Consider the following 26495-nt stretch of genomic DNA (forward strand, 5'->3'; position numbering starts at 1 on the left):
CGCTTGAACCCAGGAGGCAGGGGTTGCAGTTAGCCAAGATTGCACCACTCGGGCGCGGTGGCTCAAGCCTGTAATCCCAGCACTTTGGGAGGCCGAGACGGGTGGATCATGAGGTCAGGAGATCGAGACCATCCTGGCTAACACGGTGAAACCCCGTCTCTACTAAAAAATACAAAAAAAAACTAGCCGGGTGAGGTGGTGGGCACATGTAGTCCCAGCTACTCGGGAGGCTGAGGCAGGAGAATGGCGTGGACCCAGGAGGCGGAGCTTGCAGTGAGCTGAGATCCGGCCACTGCACTCCAGCCTGGGAGACAGAGCGAGACTCCGTCTCAAAAAAAAAAAAAAAAAAAAAAAAAAAGATTGCACCACTGCACACCAGCCTGGGTGACAGAGTGAGGAACCATCTAAAAAAAAGCAAACCAGAGTGATAGTGCAGGGTTAGGAGGGGGCCTGGGAGAAGAGGTGAAGGGGGGGAACTGACATCCAGAAAAGAACCCACAAGCTGCTAAAGGACTGTATTATTGTTTTTTCCTGTGTGAGGTACAATGTAACCTTCTCCCTCTCTTCTATGAACCCTTCAATAAAATTCCCGTTATGGGCCAGGCACGGTGGCTCACGCCTGTAATCCCAGCACTTTGGGAGGCCGAGGCGGGCGGATCACGAGGTCAGGAGATTGAGACCATCCTGGCTAACACGGTGAATCCCCGTCTCTACTATATATATATATATATATATATATATATATATATATATATATATATATATATATATATATATATAAATTAGCTGGGCGAGGTGGCGGGCGCCTGTAGTCCCAGCTACTGGGGAGGCTGAGGCAGGAGAATGGCATGAACCCGGGAGGCGGAGCTTGCAGTGAGCCGAGATCGCGCCACTGCACTCCAGCCTGGGCGACAGAGCAACAGAGCAAGGCTCTGTCTCAAAAAAAAAAAAAAAAAAAAAAAAAAAATCCCCATTATGTACTGGCACATACGGAGTGGGGATTATGCTTTGAGGGGCTTGATGAGCCAGGCCCCAAGGTGGGCTGGGGGAGCAGAGGTGGACAAGGGATGGATTCAGGAGAAAAGAATGTGGAATCGGAATCCCCTCTCCATGCACCGCACCTGTGTGACCCCAGGAAAGTCATCTCTTCTGTACCTTCAGGCTCTCACCTGGCACTGCCTAGTCTTAATGCAAAGGCCGTGAGGATGCTAAGAGGCCCGCTTGGCACACAGGGTTTTGTGATCCAAAACAAGCCAAGGAAATGTCACTATTACTCTCACTATACCAGGAGTACCTGTAGTTTATACACATTGAATCAATTATAAGCTATGAATGAAAAATATAACTTGCGTGAGATTACGAAGATGTTCCCCCCAAAATGCCTTAAGGGCTGAGTAAGACTACCAGTGACCCGATGGTCCGCAAAGGTAGCGATGCAGCGATATAACAGTAGGTGGCGCTAGATGCCATAGCTTTCAATCAAGTCCTGGTTTCTTTCAATCTGCTCCCTCTTCTCTCACTTGATTGAAATGGAAATTGGCTGCCAGCATCGGTGAGCCCCCAGCAGCCCTGGGACTGAGCTGGCATGCCAGCAGCTAATGTGTTATCCACCCAGTTAAAAAAATTAATCAAATACATTAATCTCATAAGCTCTTTTGAAAGACTAGGTATGAGGGGCCAGCAGTCCAGCTGTCAGACCCTGGGAGCTAATGGGAATCTGTACTATGGGCGAGGGGCTGCTGTTCAAAGTCCTGGAGGAGCTTCAGGAAACAGGAGCCCCGGGATGTGACAACCGTTCTATTCTGTATCGCGAACCTTGCAAATGATGTGTCTGGAAATGTAGGAGGCTTGAGATGGCAAAGGGGCTCCAATCTGAGGGCCAGCTTCGATCTACCCATAAGTAGTCATTCTGTCTGGAGCGTCCTCCAGTCCAGACTTATCAGAAGAAATGTCTGGGATTGATTAGCGATGTCTGCCACAGACCCAGGAGGGAACAGCAGCATCAATGGTACCCCATTGCCATTCCTGCATGGGGGGCTTTACCTGCCTTTGCTCACTGAATCTTCGCAGCCGCTCCAAAAGTTGGTAGCGTTATTATTATTATCCCTATTTTCTGATTGAGAGACCTGAGACCCGGAGAAGTTAAATAACTTGCCAGAGGCCACCCAGTGAGTGAGTGAGGGCTAGAACCAGAAGTTCGAACGTATCCAGTTGGCCGCAGGGCTCCCTTTATTGCATATTACACCACAATTTACTTCCTTTCTTGGAAATGAAAAAACTTATTTGGCAATTCATCCTGGATAAATGAAACAAAGAGCGACCCAAGAAAGTATCCTTTCACATTGCCAATGTCCTGAGAAGAAGAATGTGTGTTGGTGGTTAAGTCCCCATGTGGCTTCCATCTGTTTTCTCTCTCCCTGGAAGAAGATAAAGTTGACATCTCTGCAACAATCAAGGGAACCCCCTGAAGGTCCAAAGAAACACAGCCTCCCATTGGCTAATAACTTTCAACCTCTTTTTTTTTTTTATGTGAAGAGCAGAAGCAGAGCTGAGCTTAAGCCACTGGTGAAAGAGAAAAGAGCCAAGATTCAGAAGAGCTGGTCGGGGCTGGATGGGGCTTAACTCTTGGGCTGAGTTTTAGTGTGACACCAGGGATGCTGGGACATGAATTCTATGATGCTGTCCCCTGGGTGTAATATACAATAAAGGGAGCCCTGCCAACTGGAACTTCTGGTTCTAGCCCTCACTCACTCACTCACTGGGTGGCCTCTGGCAAGTTATTTAACTTCTCCAGGTCTCAGGTCTCTGGGTGCCATTAGATGTCATTTACATGGATTACCTTCTGAGGCTCAGCGAGGGGCAAGAGCAGCTCACCTATTTCTTAAATATCTATTAGGAGCTAGACAATGTCTGAGGATATGGTGCTGAACAAGGGGCCATCCTTCCCTCAGGGATCTGGTGGTCTAGGAGGAGAGACTGAACTACAATGTAGGGAAGTGCAGGCACCAGACACAGTGTGGCGGCTGGCAGGGTTGTTGGCAGCGGTTCAGACTGTGCTGAACACAAAACTTGGAGGGAAGGGTGTGTCAGGGCTCGGAACATGAGACCCCGAAACATGGTGCCTTGGCATGCTAAGTATTTTGGATGGAAAGAGATGGGGAGGGGCTCAGAAACAAGGTCTCTCTGACTTTCTTTCCACCTCTCCTCTTTCTCCCCGAGAAGATCGTCGAAACTGGAATTTCTCACCCCCAAGGTGAGAACAAGCTCCTTCTGGTTCCTTCTGTCTGAAACACCTATAGGGCAGAAAAAGTAAAACCTTTCACCTCACCCATCACAAGGGTCTTGGATGACATCCCCGTAACAAAAGACATATTAATGGGAGAAAAGCATAACAATTTTTTTTTTTTTTTTTTTTAAGATAGAGTCTCGCTCTGTCGCCCAGGCTGGAGTGCAGTGGCGTGATCTCAGCTCAGTGCAGCCTCCGCCTCCCAGGTTCAGAACATGAACGGGACTTCTCACCCCCAACATGGCTCATGGAAACTAGAACTTCGCTCTCCCAAAGCAAGCCATAAAGCCTAGAAAGGCTACTGTGTGGCCTCCTCCCTTCCACCCTGATGGTTCTATGTGACACGTTTCTGGTCCCATACCTGGGGGGAAAAATGTCTTACAGAGACACAGAAACGAATGTGAACAAACAGGCCTTCCTATGCGCACCTCCCCTTAGGTTTACTACCTTTAGATCACACCCCTTTTTGTCCAATCATGTTTCTCTACAACTATCCACTCTTCTCATCAGACTTAGCATAAAAACACAATTTTCCCTAGGTCTTTGGGTCTCCATTTCTGAAGGCTCCCATGTTACGTAAAACTTTGGTTAAAAAAATAAATTTGGCTGGGCGCAGTGGCTCACGCCTGCAAACCCAGCACTTTGGGAGGCTGAGGTGGGCGGATCACTTGAGGCCAGCCTGGCCAACATGGCAAAACCCTGTCTCTATTAAAAAAGTACAAAAATTAGCTGAGCGTAGTGGAGTGACGTGCACCTGTAGTCCCAGCTACTCGGGAGACTAGGCAGGAGAATCACTTGAACCCAGGAGGCGGAGGCTGCCGTGAGTCGAGATCATGCCACTGCGCTCCAGCCTGAACGACAGAGCGAGACTCTGTCTCGAAAAAAATTGTTATGCTTTTCTCTGATTAATAGGTATTTTGTTATGGGGATGTCATCCAAGACCCTTGTGATTGGTGAGGTAAAGGGTTTTATTTTTTCTGCCCTATAGGTGTTTCAGACAGAAGGAACCGGAAGGAGCTGGAATGGTTGGAATGCAGAGTATGGGATGTGTGTGTTTGTGTGTGTGTTTTGGGGTGTGGTGATGAAGGTTTTCCTGATGTCACCAGGCAGGAGAGAACATTCCCGGAGCTGGTAATGGTGCTGAGAAGCCATTTCAGGAAAATCAACTTAGGGGTGAGGGCCCAGTGAATAAATGAAGATGAAACATTGCGTTTTCTGTCGTTGCATTTTTTATTACTTTAGTTTTTTTTTTTTAAAGCAAGTAGTATTTTCAAATGGTTTAAAAACCATATCAAAAGGTACATCACTTTTTAAAATGTATTACTTCCATCTTGTCCTCAAACCATTCATTTCTCTGCCTGGAAATGACTAGTGTTATCGAGTTCTTCTGTATCCTTCCAGAGAGATTTGGAAACACACACACACACACTCACCTACACACACACATTCTTTCCAACACTAGCATCTACCTTTCACACAAATACACGTGGCAGCATTGTTTGTGCCCTGATTTCCCCTCACATAACAATGTATCTTGGAGAGTGTCGGTATCGAGTATCGTGGGACTATAGGGAGGCTGGAGCAGGTGGATGCCGAACTCTTGAGTCTTTGGAGCTGAATCTGGGAACAAGAATGGTGGCTAAGAGCCTATCATTAATGCATGGATTGGAACTGTGAGAAGAGGATGGAATTGGAAGTTAAGGTAAGGAGTGTTGAATTAGCTGTCAGAGAGGGAGGTGGGGAAAGGGGGCAGAGAGAGAGAAAGAATGAGGAGACACACAGAGAGAGGCAGGCAGACAGGGACAGAAAGAGACAGAGAGGGGGGGCCATGGAAGGAGGAGGGGAGAAGAGGATACTAAGATTATGAAGATTAGAAGGCCAAAGACTGACACAGGGGAAAATTGTCAAGGAACACAGAGGACCAAGAAGATACAGAAAAGCCTGCCTGTTTCTGTGAATAAAGTTTTATTAGAACACAAGAAAATGGATATTGAGTGAAATCACAGTCTTCTATGTTTGCAAAATGTCAAATCATTTATCTTTTTGCATTTCTTAATTGTTTGTTGGTGTGAGGGCTGCAGCACATTTTGGGGACAATAAAGATGTCATTCGTTAAGGGCTTGCTGCTGCCTGGTGGCTGCAATGCCTCCTCTTCTTCACTGCAAGGGAGACCTTCAGTAGATAACCAGGCAACTTTCCAAGGTGTTATTGAAGTTCTTTTAGGCTGTCACAACTTGCTGGGGTGGGGGAGGGTGCATCTAGTAAGTAGATGCCCATGATGCTGCTAAACATCCTACAACGTATGGGACAGTCCTTCCCCCACAAAGCTGTATCAGCTCCAAATTGTCAGGAGTGCTGAGGTTGAGCAACACTGTTGCCAAGACAAGTGCTCTGTTTTTATTTCTCCTGGAGATCCTGGGGCACCCAGCACCTAGGTTGGTGAGGATCAGGATCTAGGTTTTACTTTCCCTTATACCGGAGTCTGTGGTAGGCCGCCTCTAAGATACCTGCCAGGATCCCCACCTCCTGGTACTCATACCCTTGTGTAATCCCCTCCCCTGGAGGTTGGGCTGAGCCCAGTAACTCACTTCTAATGACTAGAATATGGCAAAAGTGATGCAATGTCCCTTCTGAGATGAGGTTACAGGATAAACATGGCTTCTGTCTTGGGCACCTGCTCTTGATCTGGGTAAAAAACAGCTTCCAAGTTGTGAGCTTCTGTTTGGGAGAGGTCCACCATCATTGCGGTTCTCGCTATTACTTTCAAATGGCAGAAACCACAATTACGTTTGCGCCAACCTAATACATCTCTACCCTACAGCCAGAAAGCACTTGATACCAGCCAGTAGCCAAGTGTGTGAGCTCAGGAGTGAGCCGTCTCCCTGTTGAGTCTTGAAATAACTGTAGGCCCAGCTGCCATCTTCATTGTGGCCTCAGGAGATCCTGAACCAGAGGCTCCCAGTTAAGCTGTGCCTAGATTCCCAACCCACAGAGATTATGAGATAATCGATGTTTGTTGCCTTAAGCTGCTAAGGTTTAGAGTAATTTGTCACATGGAAATATGTAACTGAAATACAGCTATACAGTAATAAACTCCCCACAAGAAACAGTTGATGATTTGGGTTACATAAACTCATTTACTTTCTCTTTAGGGGCTAGTCACAAAATTAATAGCACTTCTTTGACTGTATCAGTCTCCCCTATTGGCAAGAAAAATGCATTGGTCTGTTTCAGGGTGTGAGCTATTACCTGGCTCCCGTATGCATTTAAAAACACCTTTTCATTTTTAATAAAATAAAGCATAGAAAACCTTTTTATTTTTAATTTAATTTAATTTTTTGTCCATGGCCTGGGCATGACTTGGTTGTAAACAAGATCATTCCATAACTGAACTACCACAGGAGACAGTAGATTGTAGTACTGAAAAGCACAGACTTTAGATTCAGACAGATTTGGTTTTAAATCCCAGCTCTGCCATTTGCTAACTGTTAGTTTGGGCAAGACCATAAGAAATACACCTTCTCAAGTGCCCATTGTATAGGTTTAAAAAAAATCACTACCAAGGCATGGAGGGGCAGAGTGACTGCATATAACTACAGAGTCAGGAAATGAACCCAGTGGTGATCATTAAGTAAAACAACTACGGGGTCGTTTGCAAAGTAAGCAAGTAGAAGAACAATCTGGGGCTTTCTTAATTGGTACATACGCATGCATGTGTGCTTGGATAGATACAACATGTTTTTAGTAATTAATTAATTTATTTTTGAGACAGGGTCTTGCTCTGTCACCCAGACTGGAGCGCAGTGGCACGATCATGGCTTACTGCAGTCTCGAGCTCTTGGGCTCAAGTGATCCTCCTTCCTGAGCCTCCCAAGTAGCTGGGACCAAGGCATGTGCCACCATGCCTGGCTAATTAAATTTTTTTCTTTCTTTCTTTTTTGTAGAGGTGAGTTGTCCCTATATTGCCGAGGCTAGTGTTGAACTCCTAGCCTCAAGTAATCATCCTGCCTTGGCTTCCCAAAGTGCTGGGATTATAGGTGTGAGCCACAGTGCCTGACCACATACATCATCTTATAATTTTAATTTTCCCACTGAACTTGGTCACCTGGCTTCTGGTGTTGTCATGCTCCACTTACGTACACACACCCCACCTGGATGGGACATTCATGCCAAGGGCAGTCAGAATGTACCCCTCTATGGCCCTGGATGTCCCCTCGGTGTTCTCTGCTCACCCCACTGGCATCATGGTGACTGTTCTGGCACCTGTCATGATGAGAAGATACTTGTCCTCAGCTGTCCTTAAAGTGGTATTTCCAGCCAGTGTGTTATGAACATTGAATGCTATAAAGACTCACTGCTGATGAAGGAGCTCTATAAACATGAAACCAAAATGCAACCGTGATGCCTGTCACCATCTCTCAGTCCCTGGAGGAAGTATAGAAACTCTAGTGTATTGTATCCTCTGGTGCTCTGGCTTCAGCCTGAGGATCAATGGGGGTATGTAGGTAAGTGGGTGAGGCTGGAGCACCAAGACTTGGCTTATATTTATGAAGTAAAAAGAAAACCAAGCCGCTCCAATTTAAAACCTTTTTTTTTTTTTTTTTTTTTGCTATATTGAGCTTACCTTTTTATTACGTTTTGTATTCATATTTTAAACATATTCAAAACCACTGATTTAAGCAGCTATTCCTCTTACATTAAATTCTGTGTTTTCTCTCTCCTCCTCTGGATTCTAGCACTGCAATGTGTGCGAGGAGTATGACCTTGTCACGTTGTGTTTTTGGTTTCAGGCACAATGCCAAACGAAGAGTGGCTTCTTGGCAGTTATTTGTTCAGTGAGTGGATGAAGGGATGAAAATAAAACTTCAATATATGTTGATTTTTCAACTTTTAGAAAACTCAGAGACAAAGCCTGGGAAACTGAATTATGGGTATGGCATGTGAATGCTATTGATCTTGACAATGTAAAAATAGTAGTAAAGACGCAAGGAGAGCTGATGAGACCCTCATCTCTTCCACAAAGGAAGGAGTCAAAGACACTCTGTAGGGTGGATGAGGCAAGAAGCACAAATGTATCATCTCTCTCTCTCTCTCTCTTTCTATATATGTGTGTGTGTGTGTGTATATATATAGAGATGCGTGTATATGTGTGTGTGTGTATATATAGAGATGTGTGTATATATGTGTGTGTGTGTGTGTATATATATGTATATATATTCTGTTTGTTTTGAGACAGTTTCCCTCTTGTTGCCCAGGTTGGAGTGCAATGGCATAATCTCTGCTCACCACAATCTCCACCTCCCCGGTTCAAGTGATTCTCCTGCCTCAGCCTCCTGAGTAGTTGGGATTACAGGCATGTGCCACCACTCCCAGCTAATTTTGTATTTTTAGTAGAGATGGAGTTTCTCCATGTTGATCAGGCTGGTCTTGAACTCCCAATCTCAGTTGATCCGCCCAGCTTGGCCCCCCAAAGTGCTGGGATTACAGGCGTGAGCCACCACACCTGGCCTCATCTGTATTTTTAAATTACAGAATTAACCACTAGGGGAGCTAAAGGTAAGGCTACTTTTGGAGGGATGGGAGTTGGGGTGGGGAGTGGTGTGGGGATGCAGGAACTAGATCCTCATCTTTCGCAGCAGAAAATTATTCAAATCTTAAATGCATAAACTAAGAAACACAGGTAACATATAATTTAGAGGCACAGGTCATTGGAAGAAGTAGCAAAAAGTGTTAGACATGGCTGCCCTGAGGTATGCCATCAAGGATGAGAAGAGGGCAGGGAAGAGAGACTCCTGCTTTACAGTAGAAGATTTTTGATGATATATGTATATTTTAAAATCTGTGTATGTTTTACATTAATTTTCTAAAAACTAAGAGAGTTTGATAGCCCTAGTTGGCATTAAAATACAGAGCCCTACTTTGTTCCTGCGAAAATCAACAAGCACAACAAGCCTTGTCATATCCATGCTCATTTCAGAGTCAAGACAAAATTAATTTGGAAAAGAAAATACAGCCGGGGAACAGAGTTAGCAACCTCAGGAAATTCAGGGAAATGTAATTGAGTAAGAATTATCTCCTTAATTACTTCTGACCAAATCAATAACAACGCTGGATGAGAAACCACAGTTGCCACCAATGAGGATCAAGTCTCTGAGAAACTAATTGGGGTTCAGGCTTGTTTGAAAAGCAAAATACTTTCCTCTTCATCGTTAGCAAACACGGTTCCTGGGGGTGTGCACGGAGACAGAAGACTGCAGTTTGCAGCCTGGGGTGGAGAAATGAGCTGAACTTGCTTATTATTTTCAAACGTGAAAGCCTGAATAGAGGAGCCCCTTTCTCCAAAGAGGTGCAGGCGTGGATGCCCTTGGTGATGTCAAATGCTCATTTTCATGCTTTCCTGGGGCTAATCAGAGACCCAAGCAGGTTCATCATGCAAATTAGAAGGAGGTGAGCCAAACGCCACAAAGGTAAGTGAGGGAGCAGTTTTGTTTGCAGAGCACAAGCTTTTTGTGGGAACTGCAAAGATTTCTTTCAAACCATCTCCATGTGCCTTTGGGGAGGGAGAGGTGAGGATCTTTGTCTCTAAGGGGCACTGCTGGGCACAACCTTCTAGATCTCTTATTGTTCTGGAGCTGGGTTAAGATCTTACCTAGAGCTGAGATTCAAGAGTGCCCTATCTGCCTAACCTCCAAGAGACCTCCCTGTCCTCATCCCTGTTGGGGTCTCTTGGCAACTAACCAGGACCTTCTCAAGTCTGGCTCATACTTGGTGCCTTGCTCCTTGCTCTTCTGACCTGTGGACTTGTCAATAAATCATCCTCAGTGTCCAGATATTTCCCCATTCAGAAAGGTCTTCCTGATCCCCTCTGGGGGTCCCAGCTAAGAGCTAGGAAACACACACCCACCCCAAAACTCCCTCTCAGAGTCTCACTGATGGCAGGGTGGTGAGGGGGAGGTAGGCAGACAATAAAGCAGTTACGATACCATATGATGTAGCTGTGGTGGGAGTGAGGGAGCTGGGGGTGTGAGCACACAACTGACCCAGCAAGGGTAGAGGGACAGTCAGAAGGATAAACAAAATGACTTTTTTTTTGGAGACTGAATCTTACTCTGTCATCCAGCCTGGAGTGCAGTGGGGTGATCTCGGCTCACTGCAACCTCAGCCTCCCAGGTTCAAGTGACTCTCCTGCCTCAGCCTCCCAAGTTGCTGATATTACAGGCATGTGCAACCATGCCCAGCTAACTTTTTTGTAGTTTTAGTAGAGACGGAGTTTCGCCATGTTGGCCAGGCTGTTCTCGAACTCCTGACCTCAAGTGATCTGCCTACCTCGGCCTCCCAAAGTGCTGGGATTCTAGGCATGAGCCACCATGCCCGGCCTAAACGAAATGACTTTTCGTTTACATTTCTGAAGGATGAGGAATGATTAGTATGTGAGGTGATGGATATGTTAATTAGCTTGATTCAATCATCCCCCAATGTATACATACATCAAAACATCATGTTGTATGCCATAAATATATACAATTTTTCATTTTTCAGTTGAAAAAATAAATAAAAGAAGAGGAAGGAGGAAGATGTGCCAGGCAGAGGGGATAGCATTTGCAAAGATTGGGATGGAGGTGAGTGAGAGCTTGATAGTGAAGGTGGCTCAGTCCAGCTGGAGCATCCCAATAGGGTTGGTGGAGGGGAGGGGTGAGGAACCAGGGAGCTGCAGGAAGGGCCAAATCATGAATGTGACAACAGCTGGCATCTGGGATTTTATGCTGAGGGCACAGGGGGAAGATGGGCTGAGGGGATTGATCATGGCTGCTGGGACTCTCCCCAGGCCACTGTGATTGGGAGTGGAACACCAATTTGTAGCTGTGTGATTAAAGCCCAATGTTATGCTCTTAGACTCCAAGCCCAGGAAATTTGCAACTTGGTGATTAAAGCTCTACATTATGCTCTTAGACTCCAAGCCCAGGAAATCTGCAGACTGGCAGCTAGACTGTAGTAGTCTCCTCCAAGGCATAGACATGCCAATCAACTCCCCAGGGGAGCCTTCCTATCTCACCTTCCATCCATGTGGCTTCAGAGGTGAACACTGGATGCAGGCCCAGTCAGTCAGAATATTCCACCTCCCTGGCTTCAGGGAGGATCTTAGTTTTTTGTGAGTCTGAGACCCAAAGAAAGACCAAAGTATTTAGTCTCAGGCCATTTGCTGCTGCTCTTGGGAAAGAGAAGGTCTCTTTCAACTGGGGTTGCTCCCATGGAAGAATGTCAGCCTAGAGCTCTTGGTGACTATCTTGGCCATCAACTTGGTAAAGGCTGTCTGAGAATGAAGGCAACACAGGAGAAAGAAGAGTATGTATCTGGAGATAATGTTTGAAGATAGTTTTCTCTTTTGTGTAGGCCACATTGAATTGGGGTTTTCTATCATTTGCGACTAGCAGGATCTTGATTTGACCATAATTTTGTTAGCATATTGCAAATATTTTTGTCGAGATAACCCCAAACTACACCCCTGGAGAGTTACACTAGTTCCCTGTGGCTAAACCAAAATCCATGGGAGATCTTTCGTCTAAAAATTATCGGAGATCATCAGCATTGAGAGATTACCCAACATGACACCTCCATCACATGACAGACACACTAAAAACAGCTGCCATTTACCTACTAAGTGTCTTACTAGGTGCATACTATGTGCTACCCACTTAGTTTTACACATGTTAATTCCATTTACCCTTGCAATATATTTTGTGGGATAGGGCTGCCATTATCTCTGTTTTACAGAAGAGAAAACAGAGGTCCAGAGAGGTTAATTTCCAGAGTTACATGACAGAGTAAGGAACAGAGGTGGGGTTCAAACACAAACTGCACTTTGGCTCTAAAGCTTGTACTCTCTCTGCTTCACCAACAGATGTGCAATCCAAGACTCAGAGAAGCTGGAGAATTTTCCTAATGTCACACAGCAAAGGAATGGAAGAATACACGATCCTCTCCTCCCAACATGTCACCCAGCAGGTGCAATAAGTCAAAGGGCAGGGTATGGGATTTGGAGTTATACAGACCTGAGTTCACCAGCCAGGTCTTTGGCAGATAAGATTACTCTTTGAGCCTCAGTTTCCCTGTGTGCAAGGTGAGAATAATCACAGAGCCTACTTCATAGGCCTATGATGGAGAATCAACGAGGTGATGTGTGTATAAAGTTCTCAGGACAGAGCCAGGTTTATGGGGGCTCTCAATAAATGTTAATGGTGAATGTAATTGTTACAATTAATAAACTGTGCTGTTAATGAAGGTATAAAATGCAGGTGATCTGCCACATGACCACAGGCTAGTTGCTGAATTACAGCGGCCATTGGTCCCACTGGTAAAATAGGGTTATTATCTGCCTTTTGCTCATGACACCAGGGCGTTACAAGAATTAATTAGCAGCTTTACAATGTGCTGCGCGCTTTGAAGCTTTATAAACAGAGAAATGTGATGGTTGAATATTTATATGATATCCATTATTGAGGATACTTGAATTGCTTTACTGATGTTAAAATAAATTCAACCTTCCAAAAGTGGATAAATCTATCTGAGTCAAACAAACGAAGACTGAGCTTTTATTATCTGCCAACATCTTAGAAACCCACAACAACTGGACATCTGGACATCCATAGGCTGACCTCAATGCCTGTGTCTTGAATGTAGAAAGAGATGCTGAGATTGTGGGGCTGTCTCTTTCTCTAGATCTGAGCTCCTTCGGGGCTAAGATTACGTCTTGTCTTGCAATAGATTCACAGCCTTGAGTATAGGATTTGATATGCGGCAAGTGCTGGATAAATGCTTGATGAATGAAAGGATGGATGGATGGACAGATGGATGGACAGTTGGATGGATGAATGGGATCCTGAATCTCTTGTTGGTAGGAGATTAGATGGGTCTGGTCTCAAATGCTTGTGCCAAAGTAGATGGGGAGTCACATCAGGTATTGGGAGAGAAAACCACTCAGACAGTGTGATAAATTGGAAGGACACTTGGCATTACACAGACCTGGGTAACCAGCTCTGTGACCATGGGCCTTGGACCAAGACCCTCTTTCTTCATCTGAGAATGTTGATAGTGTCTTTGACCCAAAAGTAACAGGAAACTCCACTCATTCTTGCTTACACATAAGGAAATTTATTACTCCATGTAAGAAGAAGTACAGAGTAGGATTTGGGATTTCAGGGTTGACTTTGAAGGTCTGTCATGTCACTGAGCTCTGCACAGAGTCAATTGCCCACAGAATTAGCCTCATCCTTAGACATCTTCCCCTCATGGTTGTAAAGTGGCTTCTGGCAGCAACCAGGGTCAAGGCTTCTTTCCCCTACCCATTGGCCCAAAGGGGCTCCGGGATGCCCATCATTTGAACCAGTTGTTGGCTAAGCGAATAAGACAGCTATGACCGGCCAAGACCAGTGCTGCTCAAGCTGTGGTCCATGAACCAATGCCAGTAGCATCACTTGGGAGCTTATTACACCTGCAAATTCATGGACTACATTCTGATCAGGTGAATTAGAACCTCTGGTGTGGACCAAGGAATCTCCACTTTCAGGCATTCCTATGGCTGTTAAAGTCTGAGAACCACTGGATTAAACTCAACTTGGAGGGGAGAGACAACTACAAAATGTGAGTGATAATGCCAACTTTAGAGGGTTGCTAAGAAAACAAATAATATCACATATGTAAAAGACTATCACACGGTAGGTGCTTAATACATTTTGGTTTCCTTCATTTCTTTCCCCTTTCAGCGATATTGAAATATTTACTCTTCTCCACCAATCATCCTCCTCCACCCAGTGCTAAATATCCTCATGCTGCTCTGAACTATGGAAACCAACCTGTAGGCTAATTTATACTAAGGTGGGAGTGACACATGGCATCGCTAGCTTAGTAGCATTTTCACCTTGAAAATGGAGAGCATGGAGTGCACGATACTTAATCTAAAAGGGTGCTTGGCAAATGGTATAATCTTAGGCAAGTAGCAAGTTTTGGTGTGTAGGGGTATGTTTTAGTGTGGACTATGCTGCTCCATCCTCAGATCATACCCCATAGGTAATTTCCTACTCTGGCCACACTGAAGGGACCAGTTGGCTAAGCTGGATGCCCGGTGGCAGCCACATGACCACAGGGTGCAATGTGGGAGGGCTGAGGTTAGCCAGGCTGATGGCATCACCTACATCCTTCCCTTCCCCTGTCTTCAGAGCCCTGTTGGGGACTGTTAGGGAGAACATAGCCCCTCTTGAGGCTTTGATCTTTGGCTCTGCAAGTTCCAGATTCCCTTTGAAGTATAATTATAATTAAAAGGAAAATCCCAAGCAGACACCAGATGAGGTCTGCACCCGACAGGCGCTGTTGGCAGAGTTTCCTAAGTCAACAGCTGGCTCTGCATGTCAGGCTCAAAGGAAAAAAATGAAATTGGCCACTCATTTGAAGGAACTTTATTCTGAATGAGCTGGAACTGTAAAGGTCCCTTAATCCCTGGAGAAAAGAACAGATGGGAGGGCAAGGGAAATGTTGGCAGTGAGAAGAAGATTAATTAAGTTGGATCCCAGTTCCCTGTTTCAGCAGGAGGATGCCCATCTGGGTCCTGGGTGCATCTCCTTTTAGGCACCCCATGAACTAAGAGGGTGACCCCAGTTTGTCATGCAGGCTTCCAGAGCTGGTTCTTTATCCTAAGCTAGGATAAATGAAGACTTCTTCTTTGGGATCAAGATAAATTGGGGCCTCTTGAATTGAAATATTCATAATCCTCTGCCCTTCATCCTCTATTTTTTTCTTAATAGTTTTTGTTTGTTTGAAAAACTTCCTTTGGCATTGCATGGCCCTAAATTGCAGGTCAGCGTCATCACTGTGTGACTCTGGGCAAGTTAGAACCTCCCCATGCATCAATTTCCTCATCTGTAGAAAGGAGACATTCATAATATTGCCTTTCTTTTTAGAGGTATGAGAATTATAGCTAAGGAATTCTAGGTACCCCGCATAGTACCTGGCATTTAGTGTGTGCTTAATAAATGCTGTCTATTAAGACAATTATGGGCTCTGCCAATAAGCTTCTCAGCTCTTTAAGGCCTAAACTAAACCTTCCTACAAAGAGTCAGTATGAATTAAACAATCTTAAGACTATAAAGGGATCCTCAAGACAGATTATCTAATTGTAAAATGCTAGTTTCACAACTTAATAGTGTCCATGACCACTTTTATCAGTGAAAAGGAAAAGTGAGCAATTTGATTTTTTTTAAAGGAATGGAGTCTTGCTCTGCTGCCCAGGCTGGAGGGCAGTGGTGCCATCACAGCTCACTGCAGCCTGGAACTCCTGGGCTCAAGTGATCCTCCTGCCTCAGTATCTTGAGTAGCTAGGACCACAGGCACACACCAGACCCCTGGCTAATTATTTAAATTTTTTTGTGGAGACTGGGTCTCGCTATATTGCTTAGGCTGGTCTTAAACTCTTGGCCTCAAGTGATCCTCCTGCCTCGGCCTCTCAAAGTGCTGGGATTACAGGAATGAGCCCCCGTGCCTGGCCCAATTTGATCTTTGAGGTCCCTTCTAATGGGACTCACTGTGTCATTATGACCCCCTTCTTTCTGGGAAAGGGCCCATGCAAAGTCCTTGGTATGACAGTGGGTCACTGTTCCACTGCTGCATCCATGACCCATTTCCCCTCTGTGGGGCTGGCTTTCCAGCTGGTCTCCTAGGTTCCCACTACCACTCTCACCTCTACACAATCTGGAGTGGGTTGAATAGTGTCCCTCTGAAACTCACCTCCACCCAGAATGGGACCTTATATATTACCTTTGCAGACGTAATTAGTCAAGAAGTCATACTAAATTAGGCCCTAAGTCAGATGGCTGGTGTCTTTACAAGAAAAGGAGAGGATAAGGCCAGGTGCAGTGGCTCACGCTTGTAGTCCCAGCATTTTAGGAGGCTGAAGCGGGTGAATCACTTGAGGTCAGTAGTTCGAGACCAGCCTGGCCAGCATGGTAAGACCCAGTCTCTACTAAAAATACAAAAATTAGCCAGGCGAGGTGGTGGGCACCTGTAATCCCAGCTACTCGGGAGGCTGAGGCAGGAGAATCGCTTGAACCCAGGAGGCAGAGGTTGCAGTGAGCTGAGATCGAGCCACTGTACTCCAGCCTGGGCAACAGAGCGAGACTCCGTCTCAAAAACAAAAATAGAAAAGGACACATGTTGAAGGAGAATGCCATGTGGAGATGGAAGTGGAGACTGGAGTGATGAGGCTACAAGCCAAGAAACACCAAGAATTGCAGGAGCCACCAGAAGCTGGGAGAGAGGCATGGAACATGAGAGCTTCCAGAAGGAACAAACCCTGCTGACATCTTGGTTTTGGACCTCTTACCTCTTAGCTGGGAGAGAAGAAATATCTGTTGTTTTGAGCTACCCATTTGTGATCACTGGTTATGGCAGCCCTAAAAACTAATATACCATCTTTCTATAGAATGAAACTCATTACCATGCTGATATGGTTTGGGTCTTTCTCCCTGCCCAAATTTCATGTCAAATTGTAATCCTCAATGTTGGTGGGTCCTAGTGAGAGGTGATTAGTTCATGGGGGCAGATTTCCCCTTTGGTGCCTTTCTTGTGATACTGAGTTACCACAAGATCTGGTCGTTTAAAAGTGTGTGGCACTTCCCCTCTTTCTCTCCCTTCCCCCTTTGGTAAGACAGGCCTGCTTTCCCTTTGCCAGAAGCCAGCATCATGCTTCCTGTACAGCCTGTGGAACTGTGAGCCAGTTAAACCTCCTTTCTTTATAGATTAGCCAGTCTCAGGTATTTCTTTATAGTGGGGCAAGAATTCTCTGATACACATGCTCTTGCTCAAGACCCTTCAGTGGCTTCCATGAATCACAAAGCAAAGCCTCAATTCTTCAGGGTGTTCTATAGAGTCATTCATGACTTTGCATCTGTTGGTTGCACCTCTGCCGACACACACTTTTTTCTGCAGCTACTCTGAATACGTCTGAAACACTCTGAGCTCCTGGAAACACGTTATACCTTCTGTAGGCAATGCTGTTTCTCTCTTCTCTCACTTGGAAAACTACTCATCCTTCAAGACCCAACTTAAATATCATCACCATTATGAAGCCTTCCTAAGCACCCCCTTCTTCAATTCTCCCTCCACTGGCTGAGTTAGTCATGCTTTTCTGTGTTTCCAGAGCATATTGATCAAGTCTCTCTTCTTGGAACACTGAGCTCATGCACTAAAGTTACTTGTTTTATGCATCTGCCTCTATTCAGGTAGGGGTCTGATCCTGAGATCAGAGCTGGTTTTGTCTTTGTAAGGGATCAATGAGTGTTTGTTGCTTGACTAAATGAAAGTTGGAGGGAAATGACATTATTTAACAGGAGATGCAACAGCTGGAAGGTGGCAAGGACAAAAAGGACATGAAAGACAAAGATATTCAATTTTCCTATTCAGTCTTGGGGACACCAGTTGCCCATATGGTCATGCATGCCATGCCTCGGTCACCCATGAGGATTACTGTTTTCTATATATTCAGGGGGATATTCATTCTGGGAGTAACTAGAAAGTTCAACTGTGCTTTTAGGGGATGCCTGGGGGGCAATGAGAGGTCTCCTTTGGCTTTGCCGGAAGCATGGTGTCCCTGCCTGGACTACCACGTGGTGGGTGGACGCTAAGCATGCAGAGCCCTTGAAGCATGAAATTACCCCCTGTTTCCTTTGTAACAGGTAGAAGGAACTAGGGAAAATGCTTTTAAGCAGAAAAAGGAGAGACGTTGGGGAGACAAGAACAATAATGTGGATTTTAGTATCAGACAGACGTAAGTTCAAATCTTCAAGCTTCAAATCTTCTGCCCGGTGGAGTGACCTTGGACAAATCCTTTATCTGAGCCTCTACATTCTCATTTCTACTATGGTGAAGGTGCTTATAACAATACTTGCTTTGCAGTACAGTTGTAACAATTAAACTTAGTGAACACAGAATGCCTGGCATGTAGCAAGCTATCGGTAAATGGAATCTGTCATTTTTTATCTAGCATGATGATTAGTAGTTCCACAAATATTTTCTGGGGGCCTATTAAGGGCCTGTCATAGTTCCAGCATCTTGAGACTCTAAAATGCTTAAGCTCAAGATGATCAGGGCTGTTAAACACTGTTTTACAACACCAAAGGTGGTGTGTGTGAGTGCTCACTTTCTGAAGGTGCTGGTTAAAGTCTGGTGGCTTCATTGTAGCCCGGTTGCACCAGAAGAGGTCATCTGACCTTGTGTCATTTATTAAATGAATCCTTATTTCTTTGCTCTATCCCTTCACTGAAAATGTCACACAAAAGCAGGAAGCTCCAGACTGATATTTCTTTCCTCTTGAAGCCTGTCCAGGTGTGGGCACGAGTTGCCACTTTGAAGGCTCTTTTCTAAGCCACTGGGAGAAAATTTCATTTGCAAAGCTTTCCCTGTGTCTTTCTCTCCAAGGGCGAGTTGATTAAGCATGTTTGTCTGCATTTATTCTATGTACATTTCAAAAGTTGTTTACTGCAGCTACATTTTAAAAATATAAACATGCTCCCTGTTTAATGCAGGTACAAATCTCCAGGATGTGCATTTTTGAGCCTAGGGCGTAGGTGGAGACGCAGACAAAATAAATACTATTCGGAAGCAGTGAAAGCAAAACAACGAATCATTTGTGAAAGAGAGAATGACTGCAGGAAGTATAAAATCAGAAATACGCTGTGGAACTCTTGGATGCTATTGTGAAATGCATTTTCCCCCTCCTCCCTTTCCAAGGAAAACTTAAACCATATTTCCTGCACGATGAAATCTTTGAAATGGCCCAAATCTCATTTTAACAAAAACACATGATTGAGTTTGTCTAACTAGAGATTTAATGAGCTGTAAAATGTATTATGAGTACCTGGCAACCCTCAGAATGCTTTCTTTTTTGTGACAGGGTCTTGCTCTGTCACCCAGGCTGGAGTGCAGTGGTGCTATTACAACTCACTGCAGCCTCAACCTCATGGGTTCAAGTGTTTCTCTCACCTCAGCCTCCTAAGTAGCTGGGACCATAGGTGTGTGCCATCATGACTGTCTGATTTTTTCATTTTTTTTTTTGTACTTTTGTAGCAATGGATTCTTGCCATATTGCCCAGGGTGATCTCAAACTCCTTGTCTCAAGCAATCCTCCTGCTTTGGCTTCCCAAAGTGCTGGGATTATAGGCATGAGCCACCGCATCTGGCCACGAAACTGTTATATAGCACTTGCACCTCACAAACAGGAGACCCAGGGTCAGGATGTTCACCTTGGTTTTGTTTAGAAGGCAAAGTCTACTGTTCTTCAGAGAGAGGTTTTGTACAAACATGTGGTCCATGCAGTGCTATGGTTGAGCATCAACTTGCATGGCTGATTGCAGCCTGTGGCATTCCCGGATTGATTGATTCATTCATCCCATGAATATTTATTGAGCACCACTTTGTGCTAGGCCTTATGCTATGGTGTTTGGTATTGGGGATAACAATGATCATAACAGTCATTTTACTGAGTGCTTATTATGCGTCCCGTGTTGGGTAAGAACTTGACATGGCATCTCTCATTTGATCTCCATCACAACTCTACTAGAAAAATGTTACTATTATTATCACCATTTTACAGATGAGAAAACCAGCCAGGACTAATTCAGCCTTAATTCCAAACTCTCAGGGAAGAATCTTATTGGTCCAGCTTGGGTCAAGTGTCCACTTCTCTTCACAGCAGAGGTGAAGAGAGTGGAGCTGTGTCACTTAGTTCAAAGTTGGCTACAGTCCAATGGGAGGCAATTCTCAGAGAAACAGGGTCTCCGTGAGTAGCTGCACCCTCTTCCATGTCTGCTGGGGTACGGAGGGTGGATTTGGGGGAAGATGAAGTGATGGATATCTTAGGCCAATGATATCCTAGGTCCTGGGACCACTCCACTAGGAGGTCCCACAGCAGCTCCTACCTCTGAACTCCACAGGACACCCCTTGTTTCTAGAATAAATCCCCCTCTCTTGATCTCTGAAAGGGTTTATGTTACTTATGATTGAGGGGGCCTGAGTTGGCTGGTCTTATAATCACAGATAGCTGAATACTTCCAGAGCCCTGTCCTGGGTTTTGACCCCTGACCTCTGCAATATTGCACACCGAATTGCACAGGGGAGCAAACCAGTAGAATGCACAGCTGTCTCGAGCACTCAGATATGCCACACGACTCACTGGTATGCTGCGGGACCCCACTGCAGAAGGCTTCCAGAAGGTGGCCACTTCAGACCAAGCATTTCTACAGGGCTCAGAGGGAAGAAAAAGATACTGGACCTTCGCTAATTCTTTTTTTTTTTTTTTTTTTTTTTGAGACGGAGTCTCGCTCTGTCGCCCAGGCTAGAGTGCAGTGGCTGGATCTCTGCAAGCTCCGCCTCCCGGGTTTACGCCATTCTCCTGCCTCAGCCTCCCGAGTAGCTGGGACTACAGGCGCCCGCCACCTCGCCCGGCTAGATTTTTGTATTTTTTAGTAGAAACGGGGTTTCACCGTGTTAGCCAGGATGGTCTTGATCTCCTGACCTCGTGATCCGCCCGTCTCGGCCTCCCAAAGTGCTGGGATTACAGGCTGGAGCCACCGCGCCCGGCTGACCTTCCCTAATTCTAATACAGGAAAGCCCTGTCAACCTACACAACAAAATTCTTTTAGCTTTCTGTAGGAGTACCAACAACAACAGTAATAACACTGATAACGATAGCTCTCGTTTGCTAGGTGCCAGACACCGCAGTATCACGTTACATGCACATTACTCCGCGGCATGCACATTACATGCATTTTTCTGTTTGACATTCACAACAGCCCTTTTGGGTAGAGGTTATTATTGCTGTCATTGTGCAGAGGCAGAAACTGAGGCCCAAGAGGGACAAGTAATTTGCCCAAACACACATAACTATGAGGTATGGGTGGTGGCTCTCCAATCCAGATCATTCTGAGGCTACAGCCCAAGTTCTAACATTATATCCATGTTATATTATGCCTAAGACATTGAGGCCTTGTCTGGTATTTCAGCAATTTGATGGTTAGTGTTGAAGTCCTCAGGATCTGCAGCTCAGAATATCCTGAGTACTGAAAGCACCCAGACGTGGATGGCGTTTTAAGAAAAGACATACACACACATACACATAGACACATACTTGGAAAAAGAAGTCACACTGGCATGAATGGTGACAGTAGGTGCTGCTGGTCCCACTGTGGCTTAGAGGAACTCGGAATAGCCTCAGAGACATGTGGGTAAGAGTCCATTTTCTGATGCATCTTGAATTTGGTTCATCTCAGCATCCTCACATCCTCCCCTCACCTTTTATAAAAAGTAAAGTCATGCAGAACTGGGTGCTTTGTTGGGGAACGTGGTCAAGACCTAATCCAAAATGAGAAATGGCATCACACAAAATTCTGAATGTATACTGAGGTCTGACTAGTTGGCCTGTGGTTAAACAGCAGGAAATTAAGCCAAGTGGCGTGGCTGCCCCGCCTGGAAGCATTGCTGCGTTTTAGAACTTTTGTAAAAATAAATGTCAGTGAAGACAAAAGGAATGAGCTCTTTAAAAATAAATGCACCTGCCACTGTTCTTGCTTAAGATCATCTAACTCCTTTGCTACTCAAAGTGTGACTCGGGAACTAGAAGCATCTGTGTCACCTGGGGGCTTGTCAGAAAAGCAAGTATCAGCCCTACTTTGAGCTGCTGAGTTCAAATCTGCATTTCCACAAGGGTTCCCAAGTGATTCCTCTTGCAGATTAGAATTTGAGAAGCAGAGAGCTTCTTTTGGTCATCAAAGAACTCATCTTGGCATAATTATGCTGAAAGAATGGCCACTGGATTCTCTGAGGGGTCCATCCACATTCATTCATTTGTCCATTCATTCATTCATTCATTCACCCATTCACTGATTCATCTATTTAAAAAATATATTGATTATCCAGTAAATGTCAGGTACTGGGGCTATGACTGTAAACATGAGAGATGTGATGTATAGACTGGTGGGAGAGAAAGACATTAAATAAACATTTATTTAGTTATTATAGTGAGTACCAGGATAGATACATTTAGTAAGCACAACAAACACAGTGTTACAGGGCCCTGATCTGCTTACTGACAGGGAGAACTTGCAGGGAGGATTAGGGAAGGTGTCTTTGGGGAAGTGGTATCTAAACAGACCCCAAAAAGGACAAAAGTGTGTTTATTAAGGGAATGGTCTGGGCAGCAGGAATGGCCTGTGCAAATGCCGGGAGGCGGGAAGATGCGAGGTATATTGAAGCCTTGTCCTCTATGATTTGAGAGTGGCATTATGGTAGCATTACATGTAACAGTGAGATGTTAGGAGCCTTTCCCCCCTTAGGAGAGATATTTGATGACCTATTTATTTTATATATGAAAACATGCATCATTACAGACTAAACAGACATATTTCCCTCTGGAGAAAGTCTACTTCTTTCATGTGGTCACACACCGGCCAGGAGTCAAGGTGTTTTCCTTGATGCAGAGAAGAGAAAAGCATCTTTGTCTTCCATTTGCATTTTCCATTTAGTTTTCAGTTTATCAGCCACTAATGGTAACGTGTGCAAAGCCACTACCCAAATGAATGGCAAGCTTGCTCTGTGTATGTGTGTGCATGTGTGCATGCCTGTGTCTTGGTGGTGATTTGTGGAAGTGATGGGAGGTGGGGGGGGGGCTAACCCTAAAGATGCCTTGGGTCTGGGGCTCAGGGGCTCAGACTCACCATGGTCTACAGTCCCCTGCCATTTCCCACTCTCCTTGCTTCTTTTCTAAGCCTAGACTTCTTTTCTAAGTCTAGCATGTTACAGCTTTGTGAGCACAAGTAGTGTATTTGGGAGGTGATCCTGGGAAACCCCCATAGGAGAGTGGGACAAGGACAGGAAGGTGTGTTAATGAGCAAGCAGGTGACCACTATGGGCAACTTGGGGCTCAACCCTGCTGGCACCACAGGGGAATAATATAGAGTTGGAGTTAGCAAACTTGTCTAGAAAGGGCCACACCATAAATACTAGGCTTTGGGGGGTATACAGTCGCTTGTACAACTCTGCCCTTGTAGTATGAAGGCAACCGTAGACCATATGTAAAGAAATGGGCGTGGCTGTCTTCCAATATAACTTTATTTATAAAAACAAGCCATGGGCCAGATTTGGCTGGTGAACTGTAGTTTGTTGACTCTTGATATTGAAGATGTCTCAGAGTTCTTGCATCTGAAGGCAAGGCAACTCAGGTACTTATCTGTTATCATTTGTCTGCCATTGGTAGAGGGATGCTCCTTAAGGCATTGCCTTCTTGTCCCTTATGAACTGCCCCAGACCACAGACAGAGAGCCACAGGTGCTACTGTGGGAAGCCACGAATGTGCGTGAGCATGGGAAGAGCCAAGAGGGGGGACTATTTTACAATGAGTGAAGTAAGACTCAGAGAGGGCAAATGATGGTATGAGCTCACAAGGAAGGTAGTGGTCATGATCAAAACAGAGCTGATCCCTATGCTGTTTGTACATGGCGACACTCTAAAAGTAGGAGATTTTATGCAGTGTTTTCCAATTGCATTTTAACATCTGTCTAGGAACTTTTGTTCTGAAGCACACCATTTAGAAAGCATGTCACCACAACCTATTCCATGAAATTGATTTTCTTCTGCTCCCCAAACTGTTACAGAAACACTTGAGAATCAAAGTAAGAACAAAGATACATAATTTAAGTGTTTATTCTTGAGAACCTTTTAAAATGTCTTGATTATATGTGTTTCCAAGAGGTACATATAGAAACTTTGCAAATCAATGAAAAGGCAGCAAACTGCCTAAGAGAAAATAGGGCAAATAATACAAACAGGTAACTCTCCAAAGAGAAAATATAAATAAACAATGAATATACATAGATGATCCTCAATCTTGACAATCAGGTAAGTACAAGAAAACAACAAGATGTCCTCTTTGCCCATCACACTGGCAGAAAGTTAAATGCCTTATTAAAGAGTGGATGAAGATGTGAAGTAACTGGTACTTGGATATTCAAGTAGGCTGTGATTTGGGACAAATTTTCTGGAGGTTTATTTGATTAATAAAATCTGTTTCCTCTCACTTTCTTCTTCCAAGAACAAGAGAAGGAATCACAATCGGTCCATGACAGTCACGGTCATCTCATTCCTCTTGCCAGTGGCAGGTGTATGTGTGAGTTTGCAGCTCAATCCTGGCCAAGGGGATCCGAGGACTGCTGAAGAGGCATGTCTGCACATGCCACCTAGAACATCTCCAGCCATCATGTGATCCCTCTGGGAGGCATTCCCAACTCTCTGAGAGAAGCAGAACAGAAAGATGGAAAGAAAGCGCCTAGCTCTAGGATGAAGACATTGAGCCGCTGAATTAACCATCTTTGTGTTGCTCTAACCTTCAGAGTTCACCTTAACATGAGAAAATAAAACCCTTATTGCTTAACCACTGGGATCTTCTTTTATTTGCAGCCAAAAGTATCTTAACTGATACAATTATCTCTCCCACATAGAAATGGGGGCTTATGTGCTCAAATAGGCAATGCACAAGTATTTTATTATAACCTTGCATGTAATCGTGAGACATTAAGAGTAACCTGAAATGTGCGTCAGAGGGGACCTAGGGAAATAAACTGTGATTCAGTAACACTATGGAATTTGAGGCAGCCGTTAACAGCAATTAGGTAAATTTTTATGTGCTGATCCCAACATCTCCAAGATCTCTAAGACATTTAAGTTTTTAGAAGTTGTGAAATAAATACATATGGTATAATCCCATTTACGAAAAACAAAATAATCCTTAAAATAAAATGTGTGAAGATTCATATATATACACATTCATACCTATAGAAAAAGGGGGTAGGAGGAATCACATCATATACATAAAAGCATTTGCCTCTGGAGCTGGGAGATGGGCAGTGGGTGAGAGTTAAGAGAAATTTGTGCTTTTTTATATATGTCACTTGTCCTTTTAGCAACACAAATGAGTGAATTTATGGCTTTGTCATAAAAAAGATAATGTTTGGAAAATAGCCCACATGCTCATTATAGAAAAATCTAGCAAATGCTAGAATGCACAGATGTAAGTTTTGTTCAAACCATGCAAGACAGAGGGTTTTTTTTTGGTGGTGGTTGTTTAGAAAAACACAATATTTCAGGTTTCCTGGGGGCAAAGAGGAACTTCTCTTCAGGCCCTCAAATGATTTTCATGTGTGTGGCACAATTACTCGGGCAGAGTTCAGTGTTTTTAATCAAAAGCTACTTGTCAAGTAGGTAATATCACTTTGCCTAGCCTGCGTAAACAAAGCTTTGTGAGGACTGGGTTTGGAAAGTGGAAGAGCTGAATCATTTAAATTGGAGTGTGTGTGTGTGTGTGTGTGTGTGTGTGTGTGTGTGTGTGTGTGTGTGAGAGAGAGAGAAAGAGAGGAGAAAGAGAGAGACAGAGGGAGAGAGAGAGAAAGAGAGAGACAGAGTTGGGGGAGAAGAGGGGAGGAGGATGGAGTGCTCTGTGTGACGTACACGATTCTGGAGAATTCTCCATAGAAATATCCACCCTGTGTTTTCCAGCACCGGCTCTGCTCCCAACCACTTGGAACCATAAGAATTTGACCTTCCAAAGGAGAGAGGCTTCCTCGCAATGCTTGGTTGGTAATGACTGAGTTGTAGGCACGGACTGTTTCGTAATTGCCTTCCAGTTGTCTCCTACATTTTTCTGAGTTGGGTACCATTAGTCTCAAGGCTCCTGTCATGTGGCCATTAAATCATTGTTTTATCTGACAGCGTCATTTCTGCAAAACCCTGGAGAGAAAATACTACACATTTTCCAGGACTGGAATGCTGCCACCTGGTCATTATGCCCAGCAGCCCTCAGACAGCTACCCCTAAAGACGTGCACCTTTGGGGCAACGGCACCATGGCTCCCCAGACTAAACAGCTCTGGAGGGCTTACTGTGTTACTGGTTTTTTTTTTTTTTTTTTTTTTATGAGTGGAATTACCCTGGTCAGCAAGCAGCCTCTAGCACTAATTTAGGAGACTGATTCTGACAAATGGGTGTAAAGAAAAGAAGAATGGCAGGAAAAACATTGGTTTTCAGAATCAAAAAGGATGCTTTTCTGAGGGTATCACTTATTTTTCCTTCCACCCCTGCAAACTACCCAGGGCAAAAGCAGAAGAAAAATTTTTCCGACA

At 44.6% G+C, this 26495-nt stretch overlaps 2 protein-coding genes across 18 annotated transcripts in view; one reads left to right on the forward strand and one right to left on the reverse strand.

Moving 5' to 3' along the window:
• LOC105494914 (aspartate and glycine-rich protein-like) overlaps positions 1–26495 on the forward strand; it is a 266293-nt gene that overhangs the window by 211555 nt on the left and 28243 nt on the right. For 2 of the 13 annotated variants that reach the window (XR_011608768.1, XR_011608771.1), the window contains 2 exons: positions 10826–10905; positions 12186–24752. The exons of 1 other annotated variant lie outside the window; for it this stretch is intronic. The gene's annotated coding sequence lies outside the window, so the exon portion shown is untranslated. Of the gene's footprint in view, positions 1–8541; positions 8843–9263; positions 10906–12185; positions 24753–26495 lie in introns of those variants that run through there. 10 more of the 13 variants (XR_011608772.1, XR_011608767.1, XR_011608770.1 and 7 more) reach the window with 10 other exon arrangements.
• The window catches only part of LOC105494943 (coiled-coil domain containing 60), a 205267-nt gene that overhangs the window by 129852 nt on the left and 48920 nt on the right, over positions 1–26495 (reverse strand). The gene's annotated exons all lie outside the window — the stretch shown is intronic.

This window comes from Macaca nemestrina, chromosome 10 (genome assembly GCF_043159975.1).
Source record: "Macaca nemestrina isolate mMacNem1 chromosome 10, mMacNem.hap1, whole genome shotgun sequence".
Taxonomy (NCBI): Eukaryota; Metazoa; Chordata; class Mammalia; order Primates; family Cercopithecidae; genus Macaca; species Macaca nemestrina.